The 14,056-nt window shown below is 48.7% G+C and overlaps 1 protein-coding gene across 1 annotated transcript in view; it reads right to left on the reverse strand.

The window, feature by feature from the left end:
- The window catches only part of KIF3A (kinesin family member 3A), a 329,541-nt gene that overhangs the window by 84,583 nt on the left and 230,902 nt on the right, over positions 1 to 14,056 (reverse strand). The gene's annotated exons all lie outside the window — the stretch shown is intronic.

A 14,056-nucleotide genomic window follows, 5' to 3' on the forward strand; every position in this document is an offset into this window, starting at 1 on the left:
TTAGTACGTTATATTTTAGTAACAGATTGTTGGGTTTTCAGGTCTTGTTCACAGTTATTGAATTGTTTATTCAAATGAACTCCCGACAGTAATGAATTTATGATGAAAGAAATGAATAGCATGATGAGGTCACTGAGAGCCCGAGATAGAGTAGAACACAAAATTACACAATCAGCAATAAAACACACACTGAGCCTAACAACGGCAGATGAGAGAGAGGCTGATAAATTAGTCAGATTCCCAATGCTACACAAACAAGTCAGGTATTGTGCCATTGTGATTTGTCAAACCCATCATTGTAACGTTGATTGAATATAGGGTACTAGACCCAACATGAAACAATGGTTTTAACAAAAAATATATGCTCTATAATAAACTGATGGGCACTGTGCACTAAGCACCATGAGTGGTACAGGGAAGATACAACTAGGGGACAAATTGATCCAATCAACAGTGTGGGAAGCTGGCCTGGTTCAGGATGTTCACTTATGTAAGAACACCCTGAACCAGTACAGACAACCCTTATGGTGATTTAGGAAGTCTTAGACAACCATAGAAAGCTCTCCAAGTGGAAACTGTGGAGAGCAGCCTTCAGGCATAGTCCAGAAAGATTGTAAAGCAGCTTGTCCTACCAGAACACAATCTTATATGTATTGATTAAGTGAAAAAGAACCATACAAGATATCTATAAAAATATGTATTTATTATATAATACTCTCTAACACATACAAATATCTCTTACCCAGAGATATGCACAATGCACACAATACTTTGCATAGAAATCAAGTAAATAGCACGAAATACACAGTGGGCCCTGGGGAGGGGAACCAAACCATATACTAAAAAAGTGGTATAAGAACCACGACTCAGGTCAAGACAATGTCGAGAGAACGTAGAAGTGCTGAGGACCTAAGGAACCACCTAAGGTGAGTGACTAGGAACCCCACGGAGACCGCGTGCAGTGTGAGAACACAACCGCGTGCTCCGTACAAATCAACGTGTAAGTCGCGGTTGGAGTTTTCAAGAAAAAGGACCCTTCCCAGTGGACCCTCACGAAACCCGGTGGAAGACAGAAGGTTGGAGAGCCACTCCACCCGTGTATACCTTAGGACCCATGTAACCTACACCAGGGAAGCCGGGTGCATAGGTGTGAAGTGGTGTCGGAAACCGCCGTTGAACCCACTGCAGGACTTCAGGAAAGTGCCGCTGCTGAAGAAGGAGAAAGTGTCCTTTGGAATCCGAAGGTGGATGCTAGTTGAGAGGTACCTGCAAGCAGAGGGGACAGAGTCTAAGTCACTCAGGAGTGAACTGGAGATCTGGAAGACGAATGCCCAGAATGTTGGGAGTTGCAGGAGAGTTGTTGCGGACCTTGACTCTGCATCTGTGAGGACCAGGCGACGTTAGGAAAACCAGGAGCTGTGCACGAGCTGTCCCACTTCAGATGTTGAGTGCTGAGGGGTCGGTGTCCGGCAGGAGCACCAACAAGCCTTGGCAAATGCAACCCACGCAAAAGTCGAAGAAGTGCAATGTCAGAACCAGCAAGGTCCAGGGGACTCACCAAAAGCAGGGGAGTCAGGGCAGGTCCCAAGTAATCAAAGTAGCCCAAAAGAAACAAAGTTGACCCAAAAATGGACCCACAGGCCGGAGGCACTGGAGTCACGAGAGGACCTCAAGCAGCTCACCAAAAGATGCAGGCCACGATGCAAATGATGCAGTGTGGCCGAAGATTCTGGTCACTAGAGATGCTCAAGGTTGGGGCTACTTGGTGCCCAAACATCTTCTTGGAAGGAAGCCAGCAAGCCTGTGCAACAGCAAGTTGACGGGGTGCATTGGGGTTCGGTTCCTGCGGCTCCCATGAGGGATACTGGCCTCAAACTTGATGAGAGGGCAGGTCAGGCCTTGAGTGCTGTGGTGGACCACCACCTGTGTTGTTGAACCTTTCGTAGTCGGTAGGAGCTCAGGATCAGCAGACCGGTCAGCTTAGTTGCAGATGCAGGGAAGTGACTCCTCCGCTTCAAGGGAGATTCCTTCAGGTATCTTTGATGCCCACAGGCCTTGGAAGGTTTCTGTATGGTGCACAGGCACAGACGATGCAGCAGACTGAAAGGGGGACGAAGTCGATCCCAAACGAAGTCCAGAGTGCCCAGACAGTAGAAGATTTCTGAATTGAATCTTGTCCCACGACGAACCTAGAGACCCACCCACAGGTAAGCCCTTAAGTACCCTCAGAAAAGGGTTGGGACGATCCAGGAGAGGGTTTCGACAGTAGAAAGGTTACTCCCATGTCCCTGGTCCAGTTTCATGCCAGAGCGGGTGCCAACAGCTCCTAGATCTGGTTTGAACTGGACTATGCAAGGAGGCACCAAATGTGCCCCTCATCCAGACTTGGTGGTGCTGGCAAGCGCTCCCGCCCGGTCACAAGTGTTGCTAGCACCAGCTTACACAGGCTGCAATGGCAGGCCTGTAGTTACAGTTTGAATGGTCTCCCATGGGTGGCAGAATACATGCTTCAGCCCATGAGGGACCTGTGGGGTACCTATGCCCTCGGTACCATATGCTAGTCACTTATAAAAGGGTACTCCAGTATCCAATCTGGGATGTACCTAAGTACTCAACATAACAATTTAAGGGAGAAAGCAGAAAGACTGGGGTCCTGATTAGCAGGATCCCAGTAAGACTAGTTAATAACAGCTTAGCACCAGGAAAAAAAGGGGGTAACCATAAAAGCAGATCCTACTTTCCTACAAACAGTATACAGCTACATATTCAATGTACTGAATAGCTCCTTTAGGCACTATGCCTTAAATTGGATCAATATGAATTGACATCCCAGTGAGACATAGGAATTGGGTAATCTTACACTCCCACACAGTCAATCATATATACATTACAGATCTCTGCGAAGAAAATGGTCATACACACGTAGAAAGTGGGCTCAGATATGCATAGTTGCACCACAAATATCATGAGAAAAGAAAATATATAACATCTAGTCTCCCCTGATAACATCGATTTGCTGAAAATCTATTTGCGAATTTTATAAATGCTCTACGAACTCATGGCCCACATGAATGCTACTGAATTGTAATTGCTATCATGACTATTAACTGCTGTCACTATATATCCCATAATGCCTCATAATGGGGTGGTGGGAAAAGTAGAAATGAACGATTGACTCACATAACTGTGAACAAGACCTTGTGGTCAAAACGCATCGGTGGTGGTGTGCTGGTGGCAGTACGTGGTCACTAATAAATTTAATACAATACATCACCCTCCTGGAGTGCGGTGTTTATTTCTTTTGGTGGTTGAAATGTATATAGATATATGTGTATGTATGTGTTGGAAAGTGGGTTATTGGTAGGGGTGAGTATGCAAACACCACTAGTAATAAGGTCATTAAAACGGTATAGGGTCAAGTAAAGATCTCAGTAAATTAGCCCCTTGCTCAACCCTAAGTGGCCGACAGGAAGCTGTCACGCCTAACTGAGGAGACATGAGTGTAAAGCATTTACAAACACCAATACATCAATACATAAAATATGGCACAACACAATACAAATCCCACACCAATTTATATAAATAGGAAATATTTTTATGAACAAATAGACACTAAAATGACAAAAATCTAGCCGACAGCCAAGATGGCCGCTCTGGGGTAGAGCTCCGGTTGGCCCCCAGCTAATTCCCCACTAATATCCATCAAATAGATCCGATTGCCCACACTCTCCGAGAATGAAGGAGCGCCTCGAGTAGCAGATTAATCTGAGCCATCTCCGCATCGATTTGGACACCAATCGCCAGCACCATTTGAAGTTGGCGGCCGCAGGGCGAGGGCGGACCCGGCCGTGACGACGCACGGCCTTCGCCAGCACCAGTGACCGCGCTGAAGGCCGTTGATCCTGGAAGGCGACCGTGGCCTCCGGATCCCATTGCCGGGGGCCATCGCTGTTTGACCGCACTTGCCAGACCCTGCAATTGAAGCAGAATGCTCCGGACTGCTGGTGAGAGCCCAAGGAACGTGCTCATTACGCCCGGGCCGACCACGACGTGTTGAACACTGCGCCATCTATTGCCAGAGGCCCAGGTGAAGACTGGACAGAGGCCTCAATAGGCGTACATCCCCGCTAATTCTGGACAAGAGCGCTGAGGTCCGTGGGCGCTAAGAGGCCATCTCTCTCATTTTTGCTCCCTCCCTCCTCTCCGCTTGAAGGTTTCGCCCCACTGGGAGTTGGGGTCCTGATAGCTGGCGACAGACGGAGACATCCCCGCTGCCTCTCTTGCACTTTGTACTGGAGGTGACATTATCCCTGGGCGGAGGGTCTGCGGGGCCTGGGTGGCGCCTGCCTAGGCCTTGGCGGCCGCTGTTTTGGGCCACACACAATCCCTCGCCGTAGAGGCGCAGGCCCAGTGGTATACCCACATCCCGCCCACTGCTGTGTTTGCGCAGTACCCCCCGACGCCCCGAGGTCCGACATCACCTGATCCGGGAGGAGATACAGGACACAATGGCCACACAGAGGGTTCCCAAACCGTCCACTATCCACAAACTGTTGAAATTCGCCAACTCCAAATTGAACGAAGCCGAAGGGAAACAGCCGGAGGAAGAAGCGAGGTGGCAACCAGCTGATGCGGGCCCGACACTGGCGGACATAATGGAAGCGGTACAGTGAGTCCGCACGGTGCGGGAACTCAAAATTGACACCATCTACATTGATGTCAATCTGATCCGCACTGATCTGCAGAATATGGGGAGTCAAGGCAAACGAAGGTTCTATCGCCACACTTATGACCTCCACGACGCGTTTAGAGTCGGTGGTCAAGCAATTGCAGACCCAGACGACTGACCTGGAAGCCTGACTGGAGGATTACGAAGAGCGAGTAAGAAGAAACAACGTGTGTATTTTGGGAGTTCCCGAACGGGCGGAAGGGACGGCAACCGATTTGTTTGTGGAGGACTTAATTCAAAATCACTTGCAACCACGGTCCCTCTCCAACTACTTCTCCGTTGAACGCGCCCACAGAGTACCTGGAGGCCCTCCGAAGCCGGGCGCTCCACCTCGCCCCATCCTGGCGCGAATCTTCAATTTTCGGGACCGTGACGTTATCCTCCAGGCTGCAAGGAACGGACCACCCCTGGAATTCGAGAACTCTGGTCCAACTTTTTTTTCCAGATTTTACTTATAAGGTGCAGCTGAAACGTCGCTCTTTTCTGAAAGTGAAACGTGCTCTCAGGGGGCACAATTTGAAGTACGCCATGCTCTTCCCGGCGAAGTTACGTGTACAGGTGAATGGCAAGTCGCTCTTCTTCCAGTCCCCGGAGGAGGCCTGGGACTGGTTGGAGGGGTGGCGATCCTCTCCAGACTGGGACGCTGATCCCCGGGATCACCCATGCGAATCCAAACATCTTCAAGGGAAAATTGGCTGAACTCATATGGTGCAGGTATCGTTATACTCAATACGAACTTGGCATTATTTCTTGTCCTTTTAACTGGTTACGACCCTGACTGTGTCCCTGGGCCACACTCCTGGGTTGTTGCGGATGGGGATCCTCTGCTACTTGTGTACGGGACAATGTATATTGCTTTCTTTCATGAACGAACATTTCAAGGCATTTGTTTCATTGGGACTGGGTCCTTCGAGGAAATGGGAGAGATGAGTCTTGCTTTTTGAGGTACTCGGGGTTATGGTTTTCCGACTTGGCATTATTTGCTACTCTATTCTCTATTCTGGGCAATCACAATGCTTCTGTGGGGGGATGAGGGTTGAATTTTGAGGTATGTTGGTTGTGTAGCGTTTCCCTCTAATTGGGTTCTTTATAGGTATTCAAGCGCTCTGCAAATTGGGGTGGTGGGCAGTTCTGAGTACATGTTGCAGGGAGGCAGGGTGTGGGTAAGTTCCGGGGTGTTTTATTAAGGGTTTTTTTTATTTTTTGTTTTACATTTTGAGCAATCTGTCTGTGATGATAATGCACATTTGTACGGTAGTAGCTGAAGCGCACTGTGATTTCACTTTTTATGCTGTGTTCCATTATGCATGATTGTTATTTGGGCCCAGTGGGAGATGGGGCTCCTGTTTTATGATTCTGATGAGTGACTCTCCTGTATTCTCCACCTCCCTGGGCCGGCTCAAATTGATCACTTGGAATGTGAACGGGTTGGGTGATCGGATTAAAAGGGGGTTCGTTTTGCAATATCTGAAACGTCACTCCCCTGATCTTGTACTTCTTCAAGAGACACATATCCCAGGTAACACATACAAGGCGTTGAATCGCTGGGGCTACAAACTCCTCGCTCATGCGGGGTACACCAGGGGGTCCGGAGGGGTGGGTATCCTTACACGCTCCTCCCTTCCCTTCTAGGTTAGGACAATTACACGCAATCCAGATGGGCGATTTGTCACTGTGACCGGGGATTGGGAGGGCTACTCTCTCAACGTGACCTCATTATATATACCCCCCAAACTCCATTCCTCCACTCTAGCTGCACTGGGCCCACACATGCTGAATTTACCAGCGGGAGACAATTTATTAGGGGGTGACTGTCACGCCGCCCTGGACGGAGAATTGGACCATTGGCCCTCTCGACGGACTGAACCACAGGGGAAACTACTGTCGGACTTCTTAATGGCCCTGGGACTGATTGACACGTGGCGCACACTACACCCTTCGGATCAGCAATACACTTTCCTTTCCGGGGTTCATGGGAGCCTGTCCCGTATTGATTACCTTTTCTGCCAAGCCTCTCAGCTTTCTAGGTTTAGCGACATGACCTTTTTACCCAGGGGCATATCCAACCATTCCCCGATCCTTGCCCACTATGGTGGTATCCCTCCCCGCTCTCGAGATATGGCCCTTAACCCATGATATCTCCGAGTCCCCGAGATACGTGACAAGCTGATAAAGGCCACGTCAGATTACTTTGCAGAGAAGGAGGGTTCCGTCGACTCAGAGGTAACGTTATGGGAAGCTTACAAGACGGTGATCCGGGGGTATGGAGTGGCAGGCCATCGAAAGGAGAAACGTCAGCGGTTAGAGGATATTGAACTGGAGGTGGCTAATTTAGAACGTGATCTCATCGCAACTGCCTCCCCAGACACTTCCCACAGGCTTGCAGTGAAACAGAGGGAATATCATGACATAGCCAGCAAGGCAGCCAGGGCGCACTATCGCTCTACCCAGTGTCGGGTTTATGAAATAGGTGACACGGCCAGTAAATTGTTAGTGTGGTTAGATAAGCGAGAAACTGCTAACAGATGGGTTGCTGAAATCAGGGCTCCGGACGGAGAGACAAACTGATCGGGATGGAATTGCAAAGACCTTCGCCAATCATTTTGAACGTCTCAACGTCCCTACATCTACTTCTACGCAGGAGGATGCCGCCGACCGACTTTCTACCCTCCCCCTACCAAGGTTGGACCCGCAAGATGTGGCAGACCTTGATGTTCCTCTCGATTCTGAGGAGGAGTCTAAAGCTATTGGGGCATTGCGCTCTGGGAAGACCATGGGGCCTAGTGGCCTTCCAATTGAGCTCTACAAAGCTGTCTCAACGGTTCTGGCTCCACATTTAATATGAATGTATGATGAAAGTGTAAAGCTTGGGAGTCTGCCCGAGACACAAAGCCTGGCGAACATTGCAGTTATATACAAAGAAGAGAAACCCCAAGACCAATGCAGTTCCTATCGACCAATTTCCCTCCTTGATCCAGAGGTAAAAATCCTAGCTAAACTTTTGGCCCTTCGCCTGTCGCCCCATCTCCATAAGTTAATTCACCCGGACCAATCCAGTTTTATGCCGAACAAAAATACGGCGCTCAACCTCCGTCGCCTTTTCGGGGTGTTGGGTAGCGCTTCCACAATACAGGACGATGCGATAATCGTGTCCTTGGACGCTAAAATGGCGTTCAACATGATGGAATGGGCGTTTTTTCATTTGCATCTCTGGAGAGATACGGCTTTGGTCCATGTTTTATGGCCTGGGTGCATTTACTATACATCAGTCCCTTGGCCCGAGTCTCAGTCAACGGTGGGCGATCGGCGATTTTTGAGCTTGGGAAGGGCACGAGGCAGGGCTGCCCCCAGTCACCGCTGCTCTTTGCTCTGGTACTGGAGCCCTTGGTGGTGTGGATTAGAGGTGACCCTTCTATTTGTGGGGTGAATTGGGCTCCGGATTGGTCGGATAGAATATCCCTCAACGCCAATGATATTCTTTTATATTTGGCCAAACCTTGGTCTTCGCTACATGCAGTGCTTCATATCCTTACTCTTTTTCGGAAGTATTCAAGCTACACCATCAACTGGGACAAGTCCATGATATTTGTCCTCCACGGTGATCCTCCACGGCTCCCCTCGGGCTGTACGGCCAGTATAGTCACGGAGGGATTCAGATATTTGGGTATCTATGCCACGAGAGACGTGGGTGTCTTCCACAGCAAAAACCTCCACCCCCCCCCCCCCCTTGCATCGCCTTCGGGCTGACGTGCAACATTGGAGGGCGCTGCCCTTTACCCTACTTAGAAGGGCTGCCCTCTTCAAAATGATGGCGCTTCCCCGCTTTTTATACGCCTTACAGAATACACCCTATCTTGTCTCACCACAGCATTTCTTAACAATGGACTCTGAGGTCCGTACTTGGTTATGGAATGGCAGCACTCCCCGAATCGCTTTGGCCAAACTCCTACATAGTTGGTACGATGGTGGTATTGCACTTCCTGCAATTAAAACGTATTACTGGGCATCGCAGTTGGTGGTCCTTAATCACTGGGCCCACCGCCCCATTACGGATCCAGCATACAGAATGGACCGCTTCAACAGGACGGCGGGCAATTACATGAGGGCGCTATATGGAGGACCCAAGCACTTACCCTTATTTCCACCCACCTCCACTACCGTCTCGATCTGGCACGCGGCTACAGCCGCGCTGGGCTGGAAGGGTAACATTTCACAAGTTACTCCATTATTGGAATCCTGTCATCTAGGGATGCTGTCGAGCTTCTCCGGATTTGATAAATGGGACCTGATTGGACTTTCCGCAGTTGGGGACATGTGGGTGAAGGGTGCGGTAGTTTCGTTTGCAGAATTGCGGGCAAAATACCAACTACACGAAGGGGAAACATTCCGTTACCTACAAGCGCACAGCGACTTCACCAAAGCCATCCCTAAAGGTTTCGATCTCCCAGTCTCATTACCCTTCGAGGACAGGCTCCTGGACGACTACCTTCCAGACAAGGCAATTTCCTTAACTTACCGTAAGATACTTAACCTGTGGGACCTGACTGCATAGGGCCTATTATACTTCCACAGCTTTAGTTAAGATGGGATTAACAACCTCCCCACTTTGTCCCCGTGATTGTGGCGCCTTGGGTACTTTCCTACACCAGTGGTGGGACTGTTCGATTCTCCAACCCTATTGGAACGGGATTATAGCCACTATGTCCCAAATATGCCAGAATTCACTAGAACCCTCCCCCAGGCTCTGCCTCCTGAATATCTGGGACGCTACCGATCTTAACCACACTGAACAATTGGGGGGCACTTTGGGCTGTATCATAGCTAAGCGGAACATCGCCAGAACATGGAAGGGGGGAGTCGTGCCTCGTCGTACGGATTGGGCTGGAGACATGGACTGGTGCATGCAAGCTGAAATGGTGATATACGAAGGCAGAGGCTGCCCAGGCAAATGGGACTAAAATATGGGGCCCATGGAACAAGCATAGAGGTCTTTTATGTCCCCATTTTGCGGAGGATGCTGCATATAAAGTCAACAGGGAGTCCCCTTAAGGATTTGATATCATTTTGTGCCCATGTATCACTTTTATGGTTTACTTTACTTTCATTAGTCGTATATGTGATGCATATATTTTAAGTGATGTGCTATTCCTGGCGATTGCTCCCCTTTTTAGTTGTTTTATTTTGTTGTATTGTTATTTTGTGTTTCTTCAACAAAAAAGATTTATTAAAAAAATTAAAAAAGCCAATGGAGGGAACAGGATATATGACTTTTTGAAGATTAACCACTTAATAGTGCTTAAGAACATATAGAGTAACCAGGGACACCAAATTTTACCTTCACACTTTTCTAGAGCTTTTTCTTCAAACGGCGCTCGACCCTCCACAGCTGGCCGGATTCGTAAAGGGTTTGTCGGCTTGACTTTCCGCGAGGACCTGGTCAAATCCTGGAAGTCCGAACCTTTTAGAAGAACGAACCTGAAATCCCAGCCCGGTCGCGGTTGAAGGTAGTCTGCTTGACTCTCGCTGTCAGGTTGGTAACCTTATGGAGCTTTTTTCTAAAAGTTCTCAAACTTCAGGGGGTGCTCCCTGAAGATATCCTTGTAAGTTCCAAGAGTCAAAAACACCAGTCCAAAGGTCTGGAATCTCCTAGATGGTCTCTGGGATGTCTGGACCACAACTCCCACAATGCAGCTGGCCAAATCTTTAAAGGTCTACTGTCCTGGACGGTGACTCTTGATGGAGGTGATGCAGGTAGGCTCTGTTAACCTGTATTTTGCATGGTTTCCACCCCTTACTCCTTGAAGTACACCACAGTCCCTGGGGCTGTAGTACCAAATTGTGCAGAGGCGAAGTCAATCAGAGTGCAGGCCTTTGGGTGCAAATCCAGATAACAGCAGGGCATTCCTTTCCCTTGTAGTTTCAGGCAGCAGATCTGAGAGACTATGCAGCTCTCACATATTTATTCAATGTTTTGTGGCGACAAGCAGGGGGCACCTCTGTCAAATGAGATGCTGGGTGCCACACAAAAGTATGACAACTTACCTCCAAAGTGTGGCATCCTCTTGTCCCACAAAACATGGATCATTTCAGAGGAGTAAAAGCTAGATGAAGCAAACAACTTGTAGCTCATTTCCATTAGCTCTCCTCCCCCTGACCTTTGCAAATTCCTGTTCTAACCCTGCCATCCGGCTGGCATAAAGGATGTGGGGGTACTGATCTGCTCTCTCTTTTAGCTCAGTTTGATTACCCCAGCCCCATCTGCAGGACCCACCCTCCCCAGCTGCAGAGCTTTCTCCATCAGATAACCCCTGCTCCTGCCAGAACACTTATCACCTAATCAAAGCAGCCTGGCTAAGCCCATTAAGGTTGACCAACCAGCAGGGTTCACTAGAAGGCTAGATTTTGGCTTACAGAAGAGAAAGTTCTATAAATTCTCTTCCGTACTAGTTATGATAAATTAAACAGTGATACGTTGTTTGTATTATCAATATCAATCTTTAAGTCCTTGAATGAAATCTTACTCTTTCCTAGCAATATTTATAACTAAAGAAAATATTGCAATGTTAGCCTATGGAGCAAGGTATCTACAATGGGGAAAGTTGAAATGGTAGTTTTCCCCTCATCAGGGCATATAATCTTTTATAAGGCACCAGCTAATAGTTACATGACCCCACTCCTGGGACACCAAGGGGAGACCCTGGGGATACCCAATATGTAAAAACAAGGTAGATTATCACTTTTCAAGTGCCCATATCACCAAAGTCGAGTTTGCACAGTCTGTAAGAACAGGCTGCCTTTAAAATGACAGCAGGCACTCAGCAATGTACACATGCAAGTACAAGAACTCTGCTGGCCTGTAAACCTCCATGCCCTATTACATACTAGGGACTTATAGGTAACTTTAACCCCCCCGTCCCCCTTGCCCTATTATGTACTAGGGACTTTTGGGTCTGTCAATACCAATTGTGAGAATGTAATTTTAAAGACAGACTGCAAGGCAGGACTGCCTTTAAAATGACAGCAGGCACACAGCCGGGCACATATGCAAGTGCAGGAAATATGCTGGGTCTCTAAACCTTAAGCCCCATTATATACTAGGGGCTACTAGGTAGATTGCACTCCCTGGCCCTATTATCTACTAGGAACTTATAGGGTCTGTCAATAGCAATTGTAAGTGTACCTTAATAAATGTACCTTACTACACATAGCACTAGCAGTGGACCTAATTAGCAGAGCCCAGGTTACAGTCAATCAGTTAACACCAGATTAATTCAGCAACAAATGGGGGTGAATGGGGCAAAAGGATGACTTTCTAACTGAATGTACGTAAAAACTTGTGTGTGGTACTATAGCTTTGTCAGTGATTGAGTGCTTGTGTCAGTATGGGTGAGTGACTGGGTATGTGAAAGGCAGTATAGGTGAGTGACTAGGTATATGAGTGACTGTATGCGTGAGTGAATGTGAGAGCAGCTATACAGATAAATGCATGCTTCTGTCAGTGACTGTATAGGTGCGTGGCTACGTGTTACTTTATGCATAAGTAAATGGGTGTGTGTTTAACTGTTTTGGTGTGTAAGTGGCTGTGTGATTGTATGGGTGAGTGTCTAGGTGTGCGAGTAGTTCTATGGGTGACTCAGTGTGGGAGTATTTTTATAGGTGTATGAGTGGATATGTCAATGGCTGTATTAGTGAGTGAGTGGGTGCATGAGTGGCTGTATGTGTATGTAAGCGAGTGGATGTGTGTGTGTGTAGATCTATGAATCAGTAAATGGGTGTGTAAGTACCGGTATGGCTCTGTGAATGGTTGTGCGGGAGTGGCAGTGGCAGTGGGTGTAAGAAAGATTCTATAGGGGTGTGAGTGGGTTCATCAGAGATGCTATCGATGATGTCATCACTGTTGTTCAAAGCTGACTGTGTTCAAAGCGGAGGACAAGGTTTGCTATAGGATGGGTAGCAAACCGCAAAGCCCTGGGGGTGGGCACCCCGGTACATTGTTAGAGCCGGCCCTGGGGTGTGGAGGTCCCCCGGGCTGCAGGGGGGCGGGCACACAGTCCCCAAGGCTGTAGGGGAGGGGGGCAGGCGTACAGTTACCCCGGGCTGCAGGAGCGGCACTGTCCCATGGGCTGCGGGGTGGAGGGGTGCAGTACCCCGGGCTGCAGGGGGGCATGCGGTCCTGCGGGCTGTGGGTGGGGCGGCCAGCGCGTGGTCCCCTGGGGTGCAGGGGTCCCCTGGGGTGCAGGGGCGTGCGTGCAGTCCCCTGGGCTGCGGGAGGGGGCGGGCGTGCTGTCACCCGGGCTGCACTGGGGGGCACGTGGTCCACTGGGCTGCGGGAAGGGGCACGCGGTCCATTGGGCTGCGGGGGGGGCAAGCGGTCCCCCGGGCTGCAGGGGGGGCAAGTGGTCCCCAGGGCTGCAGAGGGGCGCACGGTACCCCGCATCTATTTTTAAATACCCTGGGACCTGGCCAACCCGGGGGCCTCGAGTAAACGAAGCACGGGAGCATGCGATTCCTTTTAAAAAACAAAAAATTCTGCTGTATTCGCGGCTTAGTGAATCATACCGAAAGTTTTTTGTTTTTTTTAATTCTTTTTTTTTTTCGGGCCCTGGGAGTCAACCAGGAAGTGTTGGCAGCCAATCAGATCTCAGGTACGAGATCGGGAGGGTTCACGTATCCACCACGTCTACAGTTGTATATCTGAGAAGTCTTTAAATTTCTCAAAACAGATTGTACGGATTTACACCGTTTAACAAAAAGAGTGCTTTCTGGACCAAGAGCTACCTTTCTGCCAAATTTGGTTTACTTCCGTTCTGCAGTTCGTACTGTAGCAGTGTCTAACGTTTACTATGGAAATTAACATTGAGAAAAAGCTTTTTGTGACCCCCCCCACCTTTCTCTCGGCCCCCGCTTGATGAATCATCCTGAAATTTTCAACACAGCAGCTGAAGTGAGTAGCCCATTTATTTTTGAAAAATTTCGCAAAGATTCGTCAAACACCGTCAAAGTTATTCGCGAGTGCCTTTCAATTAACGGAACAAGCACGAGCATGATATATATATATATATCATGCTCGTGCTTGTTCCGTTAATGGAACAAGCACGAGCATGATATATATATATATATATCATGCTCGTGCTTGTTCCGTTAATTGAAAGGCACTCGAACACACACAAGGCTTCAAGCATAAGCCTTTATTAACTGGTACAGAAACGTCTAACTGCCCGCTTTTCTCAGTCAGATTCCCACTGTCTGACACGTTTCAAATACATTCTTCCTCAGAGGCTTGTGTGGAAATTGGAAGAGCACCGGCTGGTTCCAATCACACCCTTT

The sequence above is a fragment of the Triturus cristatus genome, chromosome 3_1 (genome assembly GCF_964204655.1).
Source record: "Triturus cristatus chromosome 3_1, aTriCri1.1, whole genome shotgun sequence".
In the NCBI taxonomy this organism is placed as follows: domain Eukaryota; kingdom Metazoa; phylum Chordata; class Amphibia; order Caudata; family Salamandridae; genus Triturus; species Triturus cristatus.